Source organism: Oncorhynchus masou, chromosome 22 (assembly GCF_036934945.1).
Source record: "Oncorhynchus masou masou isolate Uvic2021 chromosome 22, UVic_Omas_1.1, whole genome shotgun sequence".
NCBI classification, from domain to species: Eukaryota; Metazoa; Chordata; class Actinopteri; order Salmoniformes; family Salmonidae; genus Oncorhynchus; species Oncorhynchus masou.
This window is the reverse complement of record NC_088233.1, coordinates 57,763,712-57,778,070: the sequence shown is the minus strand read 5'-3', so window position 1 is coordinate 57,778,070 and position 14,359 is coordinate 57,763,712. Positions and strand designations below refer to the sequence as shown.

General features: G+C 39.9%; 1 protein-coding gene across 2 annotated transcripts in view; it reads left to right on the top strand.

Moving 5' to 3' along the window:
* The first annotated feature begins 902 nt into the window (after positions 1-902).
* cpt1ab (carnitine palmitoyltransferase 1Ab (liver)) overlaps positions 903-14,359 on the top strand; it is an 82,498-nt gene continuing 69,041 nt past the window's right edge. For both annotated transcript variants that reach the window (XM_064930631.1, XM_064930630.1), the window contains exon 1: positions 903-1,041. The gene's annotated coding sequence lies outside the window, so the exon portion shown is untranslated. The remainder of the gene's footprint in view (positions 1,042-14,359) is intronic.

Genomic DNA, 14,359 nt, shown 5'->3' with positions numbered 1-14,359 from the left:
TCTTCACAACAGTATATCGGACCTGCCTGGTGTGTTCCTTGTTCTTCATGATGCTCTCTGCACTTTTAACGGACCTCTGAGACTATCACAGTGCAGGTGCATTTATACGGAGACTTGATTACACACAGGTGGATTGTATTTATCATCATTAGTCATTTAGGTCAACATTGGATCATTCAGAGATCCCTCACTGAACTTCTGGAGAGAGTTTGCTGCACTGAAAGTAAGGGGGCTGAATAATTTTGCACGCCCAATTTTTCAGTTATTGATTTGTTAAAAAAGTTTGAAATATCCAATAAATGTCGTTCCACTTCATGATTGTGTCCCACTTGTTGTTGATTCTTCACAAAAAAATACAGTTTTATATCTTTATGTTTGAAGCCTGAAATGTGGCAAACGGTCGCAAAGTTCAAGGGGGCCGAATACTTTCGCAAGGCACTGTAGCCAAATAGTTGGGAAGAGATTTTCGATGTACCGATTCCATGGCACATGTTTATGAACTGAACTGACCGCTGCGCCACTCGGGAGCCCTTGATGACAGCTTTGATGCTTAGCAATCAACAAATGTACATTGTTTAAAGCACACTTATGCCTCAGTCACAAATGACAGCTCCAATAAGCACTTCATGGTGAACGACGTGAACTAAAGTCTTGTAGAATCATGACTCTTTCGAGTTTTCAGTTAATCGTTCGCTGATAAGGAGTCCTGCGTGCTCTGGACATTACTGACTCAAATGAACGAAATGAGTCGAAACATTCGTTCTCTTAACTGAACGAGTCGAAAAGATCCGAGTCAGTAAAAAGAGCCGAACTTCCCATCAATTGTGTCCGTTTGGCCTCTCCAAAGAAGAAGAAAAAGAAGAGCTAATGTGACGTTTCAAACTGGGCGGTCTCTGCAAGTCCTCACTTTCCATTCATACGGCGCCTTGCAACTGTCAACGCCGAGGGAGGTCTAACCAAGCCTCACAACCTTAGACACGTTCAAAGAAAGTCCTCTTTTACATTTTGCGTTGCTAATATACACGTTTGGAGAAAGGGCTGGTGAGTAAAATCATACTTTGTTTGAGTCTGTTTTGTTTTGTTCGATTATTGCAGTTTTCTAAGTGTGGCTGCAGTCAAACAATACAGTAAAAGTTGGCTATATCGTTAAAACACAAAAAAATGCTTTTTGGTCTTAATGTAAGGTTGGGGTTAGGCATAACTTTAGCAGTGTGATTAAGAGAAACTGTAGAAATAGGCGGGGTTTAGTCATTATTATGACTTTGTGGCTGTGGTAACTAGTGACGACCCCGGTACGGGGGAATCTCTGACGTTACATTTTGTATTCAAGTCTTCAGCGTAGTGAAATGGTCATACAAAAATATTTTACTACTATGATGCGTTTGTAAAGAAGACAATCGCCTATAGACCTAAATTCGCAATGAGCCATAGGTGTTTATGAAACTGAAGTGTTTATAAACCAAGTTTAAGTTAAATACTTAGATCTAGTATTTTGACCTTTGTTTGCACTTACTCCTGGGTCATAACTACCATGTATGACACTTGAATAAAACCATGTTGTTTGTGGGATGTGTTCACGCAGGGCTCATCTGCGAAAGAGACCAGGATCTCATCATGACTCCCTAGAAATGTTAAACAAATAAATATATATTTGTTTGACTATCTCTCCAATGTAAGGAATCTGAGTTGAAAAGACACTATTTGGATATAAATACAGTAGGCCTACCATTCATGTAATGGCATTTTGACAGCAAGAGGACACAATCTTGTTTCACAACAAAACCAGCAGGTTTCCTATCAATGAATCGCTGAACTGTTGTTGGGATCATTACACTGCTATTGGGCAGGAGTCCAAATAAGAGGTCATTCATTCTCTAACAGTCTCATTGGCAAATACTTTATTATTCCCCACGTTTGTTTACATTTTTAGCTGCAAAGCTATTGTCAAAACGTTGCTACAATGTCAAAGGGGGCACCTGCCCTCTGTACACATGTAACCTCCAAATAGAGCAGAGGAAGGTCAGAGAGAGTACAGTACAGGTGTGTGTCCTTTGAGGACCTTATGCAAGGCATTGATCAATCATTAGGCACTGCATTAGATTATCTAGCTTTATACCTTCTTACATTGACTAAAGTTAATTTAGGTTGACTCAGAAACACTGAATTATAGCCTATTCCAATCATAGGGAAATGCTGACCCCATTTTACTCCAAGTGGCCTGTAATTCAACCCCAGAGAAACATATCCAATAATATTTCCCATGTAAGGTATTTTAAGATACAAATGTGTATTATGTGCGTGAATGAGTAAAATAAGAAACATATAGCTCATGATGAGAACATATTTTTCTTTCGTTTTAGTTTAAACAAACAAGATTGCGATTACATTTGAATGGATCCCGTTTTTATGCAGTTATTCAGTCACATAATACTTTTAACTTTATTATCGTGGCTTATTACACGTTCACCCAAGTATAATAATAAACAACGTAGCCTATTATCGCAGAGTATGATGGCTATAATGTTCCGAGTTATTCGTTGCTCGTTTGCCTAGAATTCGAGCGCTACAGCTCTACGACCTTTCCCCCAGTTTCCAGTAGCACAGTCATGTGATCACGGGAACCCATCTGGGGGAAGGGAAAGTGGCTGGTGAAACACAAGCTGAATGGAAACACAACTGCGTCCTTGCTGGCTGCCTTAGGTACCCAGAAATATGTCCTTCATAAGCTGACTACACCGTCAATGCGCGCAGGATGATTTTGTCCATCCACACCAGAGGCGATCATGACACGCAGGTTAAAATATCGAAACCAACTGTGCACCAACGATACTAATTTGGGGGCATACCGAAACACACATTTAACATTAATGGCCATTAAGATAGCTTGCTTTTTCTAGCCACTTTGTCCTGGGAGGTGAACTGAGCTGACATGGTAAAAAATCTGTCGTTCTGCCCATGAACAAGGCAGTTAACCCACTGTTCCCCGGTAGGCCGTCATTGTAAATAAGAATTTGTTCTTAACTGACTTGCCTAGTTAAATAAAGCTTGAATAAAAAATTATAATGATGAAAAATAAAAAATGAACACAGTACCAGTCAACATTTGGACACACCTACTCATTCCAGGGTTTTAATTAATTTGTATTATTTGCTACATTGTAGAATAATAATGAAGACATCTAAACTATGAAATAACACATGGAATAATGTAGTAACCAAAAAAGTGTTAAACAAATCAAAATATATTTTATATTTGAGATTCTTCAATGTAGCCAACCTTTGTCTTGATTGACAGCTTTGCACACTCTTGGCATTTTCTCAACCAGCTTTGTGAGATAGTCACCTGGAATGCATTTCAATTAACAGGCGTGCCTTGTTAAAAGTTAATTTGTGGAATTTATGTCCTTCTTAATGTGTTTGAGCCAATCAGTTGTGTTGTGACAAGGAAGGGGTGGTATACAGAAGATTTGTTGAAAGGCCAGTCCACATAATGGCAAATAAGCATGACAGTCCATTATTACTTTACGGCATGAAGGTTAGTCAATCCGTACAATTTCAAGAACTTTGAATACTTATTCAAGTGCAGTAGAGTTAGAGTTACCAGCCTCAGAAATTGCAGCCAAAATAAATGCTTCACAGAGTTCAAGTAACAGACACATTGCAACATCAACTGTTCAGAGGAGACTGCGCGAATCAGGCCTTCATGGTCGAATTGCTGCAAAGAAACCACTACCAAAGGACACCAATAATAAGAAGAGACTTGCTTGTGCCAAGAAACATGCGCAATGGACATTAGACCAGTGGAAATCTGTCCTTTGGACTGATGAGTCCAAATGTGAGATTTTTGGTTCCATCCGCCGTGTCTTTGTGAGACACAGAGTAGGTGAGTGGATGATCTCCGCATGTGTATTTCCCACTGTGAAGCATGGAGGAGGAGGTTTGATGGTGTGGGGGTGCTTTGCTGGTGACACTGTCTGTAATTTATTTAGAATTCAAGGCATACCACAGCATTCTGCAGCAATACGCCCATCCCATCTGGTTTGCGCTTAGTGGGACTATCATTTGTTTTTCAACAGGACAATGACCCAACACACCTCCAGGCTGTGTAAGGGCTATTTGAGCAAGAATGAGGGATGGATTGATGGAGTGCTGCATCAGATGGCCTGGCCTCCACAATCATCTGACCTCAACCCAATTGAGATGGTTTGGGATGAGTTGGACCGCAGAGTGAAGGAAAAGCAGCCAACGTGCTCAGCGTATGTGGGAAATCCTTCAAGACTTTTGGAAAAGCATTCCAGGTGAAGCTGGTTGAGAAAATGCCAAGAGAGCTGTCATCAAGGCAAAGGGTGGCTACTTTGATGAATCTAAAATCTAAAATATATTTTGATTTGTTTAACACTTTCTTGGTTATTATATGATTCCATATGTGTTATTTCAGAGTTTTGATGTCTTCACTATTAATTTACAATGTAGAAAATTGTAAAAAAAATAAAGAAAAGCCTTGGATGAGTACTTTTTTTGAGCTGGATCTTTGTATAATTTTTACACAGTCTTACAAAATCGTGATAAAAAGAAAAAAAGAAAGATAAAAAGAAAAACCTACTTAGGTTTTTAGTTAGTTATCTTAATTGAATCTTTCTTAATTGATCTTTTAAGCCTCCAGTGGGTTTGTATCTTCCTGATGTCCAATAAGGAGGGGACTTGAAGCGCACCGAGCTGCTCAAGTAAAACCAACCAAGTTATATTTTAACGCTTGGCAATGCAGACGCTCGTTCAAGCGCGTCAGCGTATGGGTGAAATGATTGAATAACATGTATGTGTACATTTATTTTGCAACCTGGCCGGGGAGGTTTGCATGTCATGCCCATACGCATCGTGATATATTTCATTTCACTGTATGAAAAGAGGAGTGCCTGTCTCTTATTTTTGGAGATTGGAAAATATGACATTTTCATTAAAGACATGATAAGTAAATTGTTTCAAGTGATAATAGAACATGTTTTTTAAAGTTACTTTTTCCTCAACTTGTTTCTCTAACTTTAAAGTAGGTTAAGCTAGCTTGCACTGCAGTGCAGCTATATCTATCTAGCTAAAAAAAACTAGGCTAGGTTGAAGATACCAATGTAGCTAGCAACCTCCACCTAAAAATTATTATTAAAAACATTTCATTACCATCACAATAAACTTAACGGGAGGCAATAGTCATATAATATAATTGGCTAAGCAGCCAATGTGTATTATTTAACATTACTATTAAAATAGTACTCACTTATATGAATGGGTAATGGTTTACAAGTTGCTAGCTATTCCATAAAGCCATCACCGAAAGCCACATATTTTCATCTTCTGTGGTTTGGCAACTTCCTGTTCTTCGATGGACTCTGGCTGGACAGAAGACGACGCAAAGTTTGAACAATTTCAAAGTATGCAGTATACGTCTAGCAATGGAGCCTTTAACCACAAGGAGGCGTTGCTATTACAATTATGGGTAATGTGAACAAGGCTTCAGGCGATTTTAACCAGAGAGGAAGAGGCAACGTGAAAGGTTTTCCTCCACCCAAATCTGTCCACGAAAATAAGCCCAGGCAGTGAGGAATTTTTGTATGGAGGTCAATGAGAGAGTGTCAAATTTGGTAAACAGAAAATAGCTAAGTTGCTATGTGAGGCTTATTTGATTTAACAGAAGTTTCATAATGGATGGGTTGTTACGAATGCACTGATATAAGTGGACATGTGGCATTTAGGCCATTTTGGACAAACAAAAACTTCATATCAGATTTGCCATAAATATAGCTAGAGGACTCATTATGGATTTAACCCGTTATAGCATGGACATTGCCATTGAAGGCTTCCACCATTTTAAAGTCGTCAGCTGGATGGGGATTCCTATGAGTTGAGAGAAATCAGCCAATGAAGAAGCAAATGGACTACTTTAAAATGGAGATATACTCAATGGCCTTGCCCATGCTGTCACAGACGCAAGAACGGCACAGATACAAAGAGGAGTCCTCTTTCGATCACGAAGGCCTGTTGTTCACACAAGTATCTGCCCTCTCATTAGCTAGAATGGTCCCACCTGATCTCGTCTCCTCCTGCCTGCCTTCCATCTTTGAGGACATGTATTTCCATTGTTAGAGCGGTAGCTTGACTATCTTGTCAATATAATAAACAATCGTTGCTTCAATACTGGATTGCTTTAATGGTTGTTTAGCAACAAAACTAATCTGCACAACTACAGTATGGGACAAAACAGACGGGTTTGGCTTAGAATGTTCACATGTACACTATATTTTGTTTCCAATGTTTATTGAAAACATAAATAAAGTTGCACAATGAGCACTTGTTGTCTCTCAAATACATCTAGCTAGAGGATTTTAGCCATGTTAATATAGATGTGTCATCAGTCAAAACAACTCAAAACAAGACATGTTATCAAGATCAACAATTTTAAATGTAACCTTTTATTTAACTAGGCAAGTCAGTTAAGAACAAATTCTTATTTACAATGACGGCCTACTCTGGCCAAATCCGGACGACGCTGGGCCAATTGTGGCCGCCCTATGGGACTCCCAATCCCAACCAGATGTGATACAGCCTGGATTCGTACCAGGCATTATAGTGACACCTCTCGCACTGAGATGCAGTGCCTTAGACCGTTGCCCACTCGGGAGCCCAGATAACATGATAAGATAAAACAAGCCACTTACAATTCCCCACATGGCAGTTTCTAGTCATTGTTGCTAGCTATCTGGCCATCCAGAATCACAACAACACACATCCTCCTGCCCCATGGAAGCGTGCACATCGTTTTAATCAAAATGCAGACATTTTGTCTCGAACATGTGAACTTTCATGTGCCTTAACAACAAACTTGTATGCTATCTGTAAATACAAATACAATTATTAAATTACCAGCTTTGTTGGTGAAGCCACAGAAAAAGTTAGCAACCTTTCAACTAGCCATGATTGTCTGAGATAATGAGTGGGCTGGACATGCCAAGAGAAGATTGGTCTACCATATTGAAAGTCATCTGTCTATTTGAGCTTGTCAGTCTGTGTTGTGAATCCTGTCGAATGCGGCTAACCACTTTTGGATGAATAGCGTGCCCAGAGTGAACTGCCTCCTACTCTGTCCCAGATGGTAATATATGCATGTTATTATTAGTATTGGATAGAAAACACTCTGAAGTTTCTATATCTGTTTCAATGATGTCTGTTAGTATAACAGAACTCATATGGCAGGCGAAAACCTGAGAAAGAATCCAACCAGGAAGTGGGGTTTGTAGTTTTTCAAAGCTTGGCCTACCGAATACACAGTGTCTATGGAGTCAAGTTGCACTTCCTACGGCTTCCACTAGATGTCAACCATCTTTATAAACTTGTTTCAGGCTTCTGCTATAAAGGAGGGGGGAATGGGAGCTGAATGAGTCATGGGTCTAGCAGAGTGCCTCTAGCTCGTGACGTGCGCTCCAGACAAAGTTAGCTCTCGTTCCAGTGCTTTTCTTCAGACAATGAAATTCTCTTTTTGGAACCTTATTGATGATTTATGTTAACATCCTAAAGATTGATTCCATACATCGTTTGACTTGTTTCTACGACCTGTAATGGCACTTTTAGAGTTTCTGTCTGGACGAAGTGCTCGCGCCTCATGAAGATGGATTACTGGGCTGAACACGCTAACAACAAGTGGCTAAATGATGAACTTTATGGAACAAATCAGTAATTTATTGTCGAACTGTGATTCCTGAGAGTGCCTTCTGATGAAGATCATCAAAGGTAAGTGAATATTTCTAGTGTTATTTCTAACTTCTGTTGACTCCAACATGGCGGATATTTCTTTGTCTGGATTGGGCTCTGAGCGCCGTTCTCAGATTATGTTTTTTCCGTAAAGTTTTTTTGAAATCTGACACAGCGGTTGCATTAATAACCTCTTGGTGTTATTTTCATTTTTGGAAAAAAAAAACGTTCCCGTTTTAAACGGGATATTTTGTCAGGAAAAGATGCTAGAATATGCATATAATTGACAGCTTTGGATAGAAAACACTCTAACATTTCCAAAACTGTAAAGATATTGTCTGTGAGTATAACAGAACTGATGTTGCAGGCGAAAGCCTGAGAAAAATCCAATCCGGAAGTGCCCCAGGTTTTGAAAGCGCTGTGTTCCAATGACTCCCTATTCAGCTGTGAATGTACCATCAACGAGCTTACGCTTTCTACGTATTCCCCAAGGTGTCTACAGCATTGTGACGTAGTTTTACGTATTTCTGTTGAAGAATAGCCGTAGGCAGCCACATTGCGTAAGTGGTCACATGGTGGCTCCGAGAGAGATTCTCGCGTAAAATACAGAGGTAGCCATTTCTCCAATCGGTCAGAGTGAAGAACGAATTGTCCCGACTGATATATTATCGAATAGATATTAGAAAAACACCTTGAGGATGGATTCTAAACAACGTTTGCCATGTTTCTGTCGATATTATGGAGCGTTGTGGTGACCGCAATTTCTGGGCGATTTCTCGGCCAAACGTGAAGAACAAACAGAGCTATTTCGCCGACAAAAATAATATTTTTGGAAAAAATGAACTTTGGCTGTCTACCTGGGAGTCTCGTGAGTGAAAACATCTGATATTCATCAAAGGTAAACGATTTAATTTGATTGCCTTTCTGATTTCCGTGACAAGTTTGCCTGCTAGCAAGGCATAATGCTATGCTAGGCTATGATAAACTTACGCAAATGCTTGTCTAGCGTTGGCCGTAAAGCATATTTTGAAAAGCTGAGATGACAGGGTGATTAACAAAAGGCTAAGCTGTGTTCCAATATATTTCACTTGTGATTTTCATGAATAGGAATATTTTCTAGAAAGATTTATGTCTGTTGCGTTATGCTAATTAGTGTCAGATGACGATAACGGACCCGTTTGCGGGCTGGGCGTCACTACAGGTTAAGGATAAGTCTATCTTTAATTCTATGAATAACACTTGTATTTTTTATCAATGCTTATTATGAATATTTCTGCAAAATCACCAGATATTTTGTAATCAAAATATTACTGCACGTAACGCGCCAATGTAAACTGAGATTTTTGGATATAAATATGCATATTATCGAACAAAACATACATGTATTGTGTAACATGATGTCCTATGAGTGTCATCTGATGAAGATCATCAAATGTTAGTGATTCATTTTATCTCTATTTCTGCTTTTTGTGACTCCTATCTTTGGCTGGAAAAATGGCTGTGTGTTTTTTTTAACTTGGCTATGACCTAACATAATCATATGTTGTGCTTTCGCTGTAAAGCATTTTTGAAATCGGACACGATAGGTAGATTAACAAGATGTTTATCTTTCATTTGCTGTATTGGACTTTGTTAAAGTTACATATTTCTAAAAAAAAATATTTTAGAATTTTGCGCGCTGCCTTTTCAGCGGAATGTTGTCGAGGGGTTCCGCTAGCCGAATGCCTGCTCTAGAAAGGTTTAAAAAAATGTATTGTGTAGTGCAGCTGCAGAAGTGTTGCTCTCCATTTTTTGGAGGATCAAGTTTTGAAATTAGTGGAATTCGAGTATGATAGCTAAAGAGATGGAGAAAACAGCTGTCTCCGGATTACATCTTCAAACGAAGTGCAACCGTGGTATGGCATTCCTGACAGGGAGACGCGTTCATAATGGATGTTGATGTATACAGGTAAGAGAGACTAGCATTAGCTAGCTTCCTTTTCAGATATTACACCTTTCTAATTTTGACATAAAGTGGTTTCATTTCAAGCTAAATTGTACCGTTAGCTAGCTAGCTAACGCTAGCTGGCTGGCTCCCTAGCTGACATTATTTGTTTCCCAGAGCCGTTTGCTTTTCTAGTTAGAGCCTAATGTTAGCTAGCTAACATTGGACCTGGTTGGTTAGCTCCCAGCACTCTTGTTGTTTAACTAGCTAATGTTAGCTGGCTGGCACGTTAGCTAACGTTACGTGATGTGTGTGATCTTAAATGTTGTTTACCTAGCTAGGTTCCTTGTTTAGTTATATGTCTTAAGCTAAAGTGTACTGTTAGCTAGCTAGCTAACGTTAGCTGGCTGGCTCCCTAGCAGACGTTATTATTCGTTACCCAGAGCTGTTAGAGCCTAATGTTAGGAAGTGTTGCACTTAGGCAGTGTTGGCACTTTGTTCATTGTTGTTTAACTATCTAACGTTAGCAGGCTGGCTCGTTAGCTAACGTTACGTGACGTGTGTACAACACCCGTTGAATATGGCCGGTGTCAGTAAACGTCTGCAAAAGGTCATAATGAAATTGTTGCCAGCAGAGCTGGTTAGGTGTGTTTTCATGTTATCCAGAAGTAAAGAAATTATCGCCCAGAGCATCAAGTGTGCACTCTGAGCAAAACGAGATGGGTGGGGCTAAAGCTTACGAGGGTGTGAACGATGCTGAATGGCTGTAGACAAAGAAAAGCTCTTCACTCGACACCAAAACATTCAAAGGCGATTTACTGAAAAGTGAGTTTACAAGTTGATCAACTTTCAAAGCAGAATTACTTTCCCATTGTTCCTCAAATGCAGTGTATGCTATACCATTTTGTAGCTCTGAGTCTCTAGTTTTATCCAATGTAAAAAAAAAAAAATTATTAAAAAATCACATTTTATCCAGGTGGTAAGTCACATAGTGGCAGTTAATTTGAAAAATTAATGGAATCATTACTCCTGGCTAGCCAGCTAACACACATACAGTGCAGATAAATTCTTTAAATGTCTTATTCTACACTTTTATCACAGCACTGGCAAACGATGGTTGACCAACACCCTGACCAAAATGGCTAACCTATAGAGGTCAGTGGGGTGGGCCATGTTCTAACAAATAATAGTATCATATTCAGTTGCATGCAATGCCACTTTGTAAAGATATGGAAAATTATTTTTCTCTGAATCCCAGACACACTAACATGCCTACACGGCAATGTTATGTGTAACATGTCATACCAGTACAAATGGATGACTGTAGCAAGCTTGCTCCACATCAATTGAAGTTCTCTCTGTGACCTCTGTTCAATTATTAGCTAGTTGTATTATAAGATGTGGCATACACTTCTCAAATCAATTCAGATAGTTTAGGCTAATAGTAGCAGTCTGCATCTTATTTCAATCCTTTGTTTTTAGCTTTTCCCAACTGCATGTCTTTCAAGAGAGCTTGTGAGTGTCAGGTTTCAGGAACGAGACAAGTTGTTATGGTAATGTGGGACTGTAATTGAAGGACTTTTATTTTGATAGTGGATGCTGTGGCTCTGACTATAAAGAGCAGGGGTTTCTGGGATAGCTTCAGTTTAGAGTTTGGTGTCGTAGCATGTGCCAGCGCTCTGATCATGTGATTTATACTTATTTTATTTGTCCCCTGACGATGTGTGGTTGCTCTTATTGAACCTTCGAGTCTATATCTGAAGTCGCAGTGTCCATGGATTGTCATTCTTTACCCCGGCCTTATAGTAGCTGAACGGTCTGTCTCATGCGCTGTGAGACATGAATATCAAGTACTGTAAATAGAAAATAAAACAGAGATATTAATGTGTATGGTTATAGCCTAGGCCTGTAGGCCTAGTGTTTCCCCAAATGCATTTAGCAATGGCAAGCCGCTGCTTTGGTCCAGGGTAGGCCATTGGTCCAGGGTAGGCCATCATTGTAAAGATGAATTTGTTCTTAACTGACTTGCCTAGTTAAATAAAGGTTAAATAAAACATTTATTTGTCTCACTCCCTCCTACGAAAACAAACAGCTAACTATACCCATCGAAACAGATGAAGAATTATTTGAAACCTTTGACTAAATTGCATATAATTGCATAAATTGCACATGTCATCTTTGCAATCTTTTACTTTCAACATCCTAAATAAATAAACAATAGTTTATGATGCATTGAATCTGTAAACTGTTGTGCCACATACAGTACTTAGACTTCTTATCATCTATAAAAAGTAATCTGACTATGGGTCTTGAAGTGTGTGTAACCTATATAGTCTTTATGGTTATAATCTGACCCATCTATGACCATATTCATGAATATCTTTTATGCACTCTATCCTGTCTGATTATCTATCAGTCTGACATAGAGTGCATTCGAAAAGTATTTAGACCCCTTGACTTTTTCCATATTTTGTTATGTTACAGCCATATTGTAAAATAGATTACATTGTTTCCCCCCTCATCTATCTACACACAATACCCCATAATGAAAAAGCAAAAACAGGTTTTTAGAAAAATGTGCTAATTTATAAACAAACAAGTGAAATCACATTTACCTAAGATCCTATCAAACTCTGTCAGGTTGGATGGAGAGCGTTGCAGCACAGCTATTTTCAGGTCTCTCCAGAGATGTTCGATGAGGTTCAAGTCCGGGATTTGACTGGGCCACTCAAGGACATTCAGAGACTTGTTCCGAAGCCACTCCTGCATTGTCTTGGCTGTGTGCTTAGGGTCATTGTCCTGTTAGAAGGTGAACCTTTGCCCCAGTCTGAGGTCCTGAGCGCTCTGGAGTGGACAGGTTTTCATCAAGGATCTCCCAGTCCCTTCCGCTGAAAAACATCCCCACAGCATGATGCTGCCACCAACATGCTTCACCATAGGGATGGTGCCAGGTTTCCTCCAGACGTGGCGCATGGCTTTCAGGCCAAAGAGTTCAATCAATCTTGGTTTCATCAGACCAGAGAATCTAGTTTCTCATGGTCTGAGTCCTTCAGGTGCCTTTTGGCAAACTCCAAGCGGGCTGTCATGTGCCTTTTTTCCGAAGAGTGGCATCCGTCTGGCCTCTCTACCATAAAAACCTGATTGGTGGATTGCTGCAGAGATATTTGTCCTTCTGGATGGTTCTCCCATCTCCACAGAGGAACTCTAGAGCTCTGTCAGAATGACCATCAGGTTCTTGGTCACCTCCCTGACCAAGGCCCTTCTCCCCCGATTGCTCAGTTTGCCGGGGCGGCCAATTCTAGGAAGAGTCTTGGTGGTTCCAAACCTCTTCCATTTAAGAATGATACTGTGTTTTTGGGAACCTTCAATACTGCAGAAATGTTTTGGTACCCTTCCCCAGATCTGTGCCTAAACACAATCCTGTCTCAGAGCTCTGTGGACAAGTCCTTTGACCTCATAGCTTGGTTTTTGCTCTGACATGCACTGTCAACTTTGGTACCTTATATAGACAGGTTTATGCCTTTCTAAATCATGTCTAATCAATTGAATTTACCACAGGTGGACTCCAATCAAGTTGTAGAAACATCTCAAGGATAATACATGGAAACAGGATGCATGTTAACTCAATTTTGAGTCTCAAAGCAAATGGTCTGAATGCTTATGTAAATAAAGTATTTATGTTTTTATTTGTAATAAATTAGGAAAAAATGTATAAAAATCAGTTTTTGCTTTGTCATTATGGGGTATTGTGTGTAGATTGAAGATTGATGAGGATTTTTGTTATGTACGTTTTAGAATAAGGCTGTAACGTTACAAAATGTGGAAAAGTCAAGGGGTCTGAATACTTTATGAATGCACTGTACATATGCACTGTACATATGCACACCATGAACTGTTGTGTGTGTGTGTGTGTGTGTGTGTGTGTGTGTGTGTGTGTGTGTGTGTGTGTGTGTGTGTGTGTGTGTGTGTGTGTGTGTAATGGGAGGCCTGCAACTGTGTCACACAATTCATTATGGAAACTCCCAAGAGGTGATTATTAGGTAGACCGTATGTGTGTGGTTGAGAAAAAGAGAGTAATGAAGACAGAGACTGAGCGGGAGAGAGAGATGATGTTCCGGACCAATTGTATCCTATTTGTTGCCCTGCTCCTCTCTCTCTCTCTCTCTCTCTCTCTCTCTCTTAGTCTGTTCCTCTCGGTCAGTGAAAGTGAGGGAGCTGATGTGGAGAGTCAGGGCTCAGCAGCAGAAGGCAGGGGGAAGAGGAGTTAGAGATGATAGGAGGGATAGAGATGTTGAGCGAGGAGGAAGAGAAGGGAGAAGTGGAGGGAGAGGAGAGTGGATGGAGAGAGGAAGAGGAAGAGGGAGAGCACAATCGAGAGGGGAGCCTACATATCCATGGAGTGTGCCTGCCCCAAGTCCCACTATTTTTTCATTGGATTTTTTCTCTGAATCTTTCTCGATCTAATACTTGTTGCATTTACTAAATCTTATAGGGAAATTGTTTTTTTGTTTGTTTTTGTCTCTGAACAGTTGTTGTGTTTTGTATGTTTTCTCTTTATCTGTCTATCTGATACTTCACTGAAGTATCAGGAGTTTTGTCAAAATAAGCTACTCCTACTACCTCTATTTTGTGCACCAAGTGGGAGCCCCCACCACCGAGATGTCCAAGGTTGATACAGTTATTTCTCTGCTGACTGGGC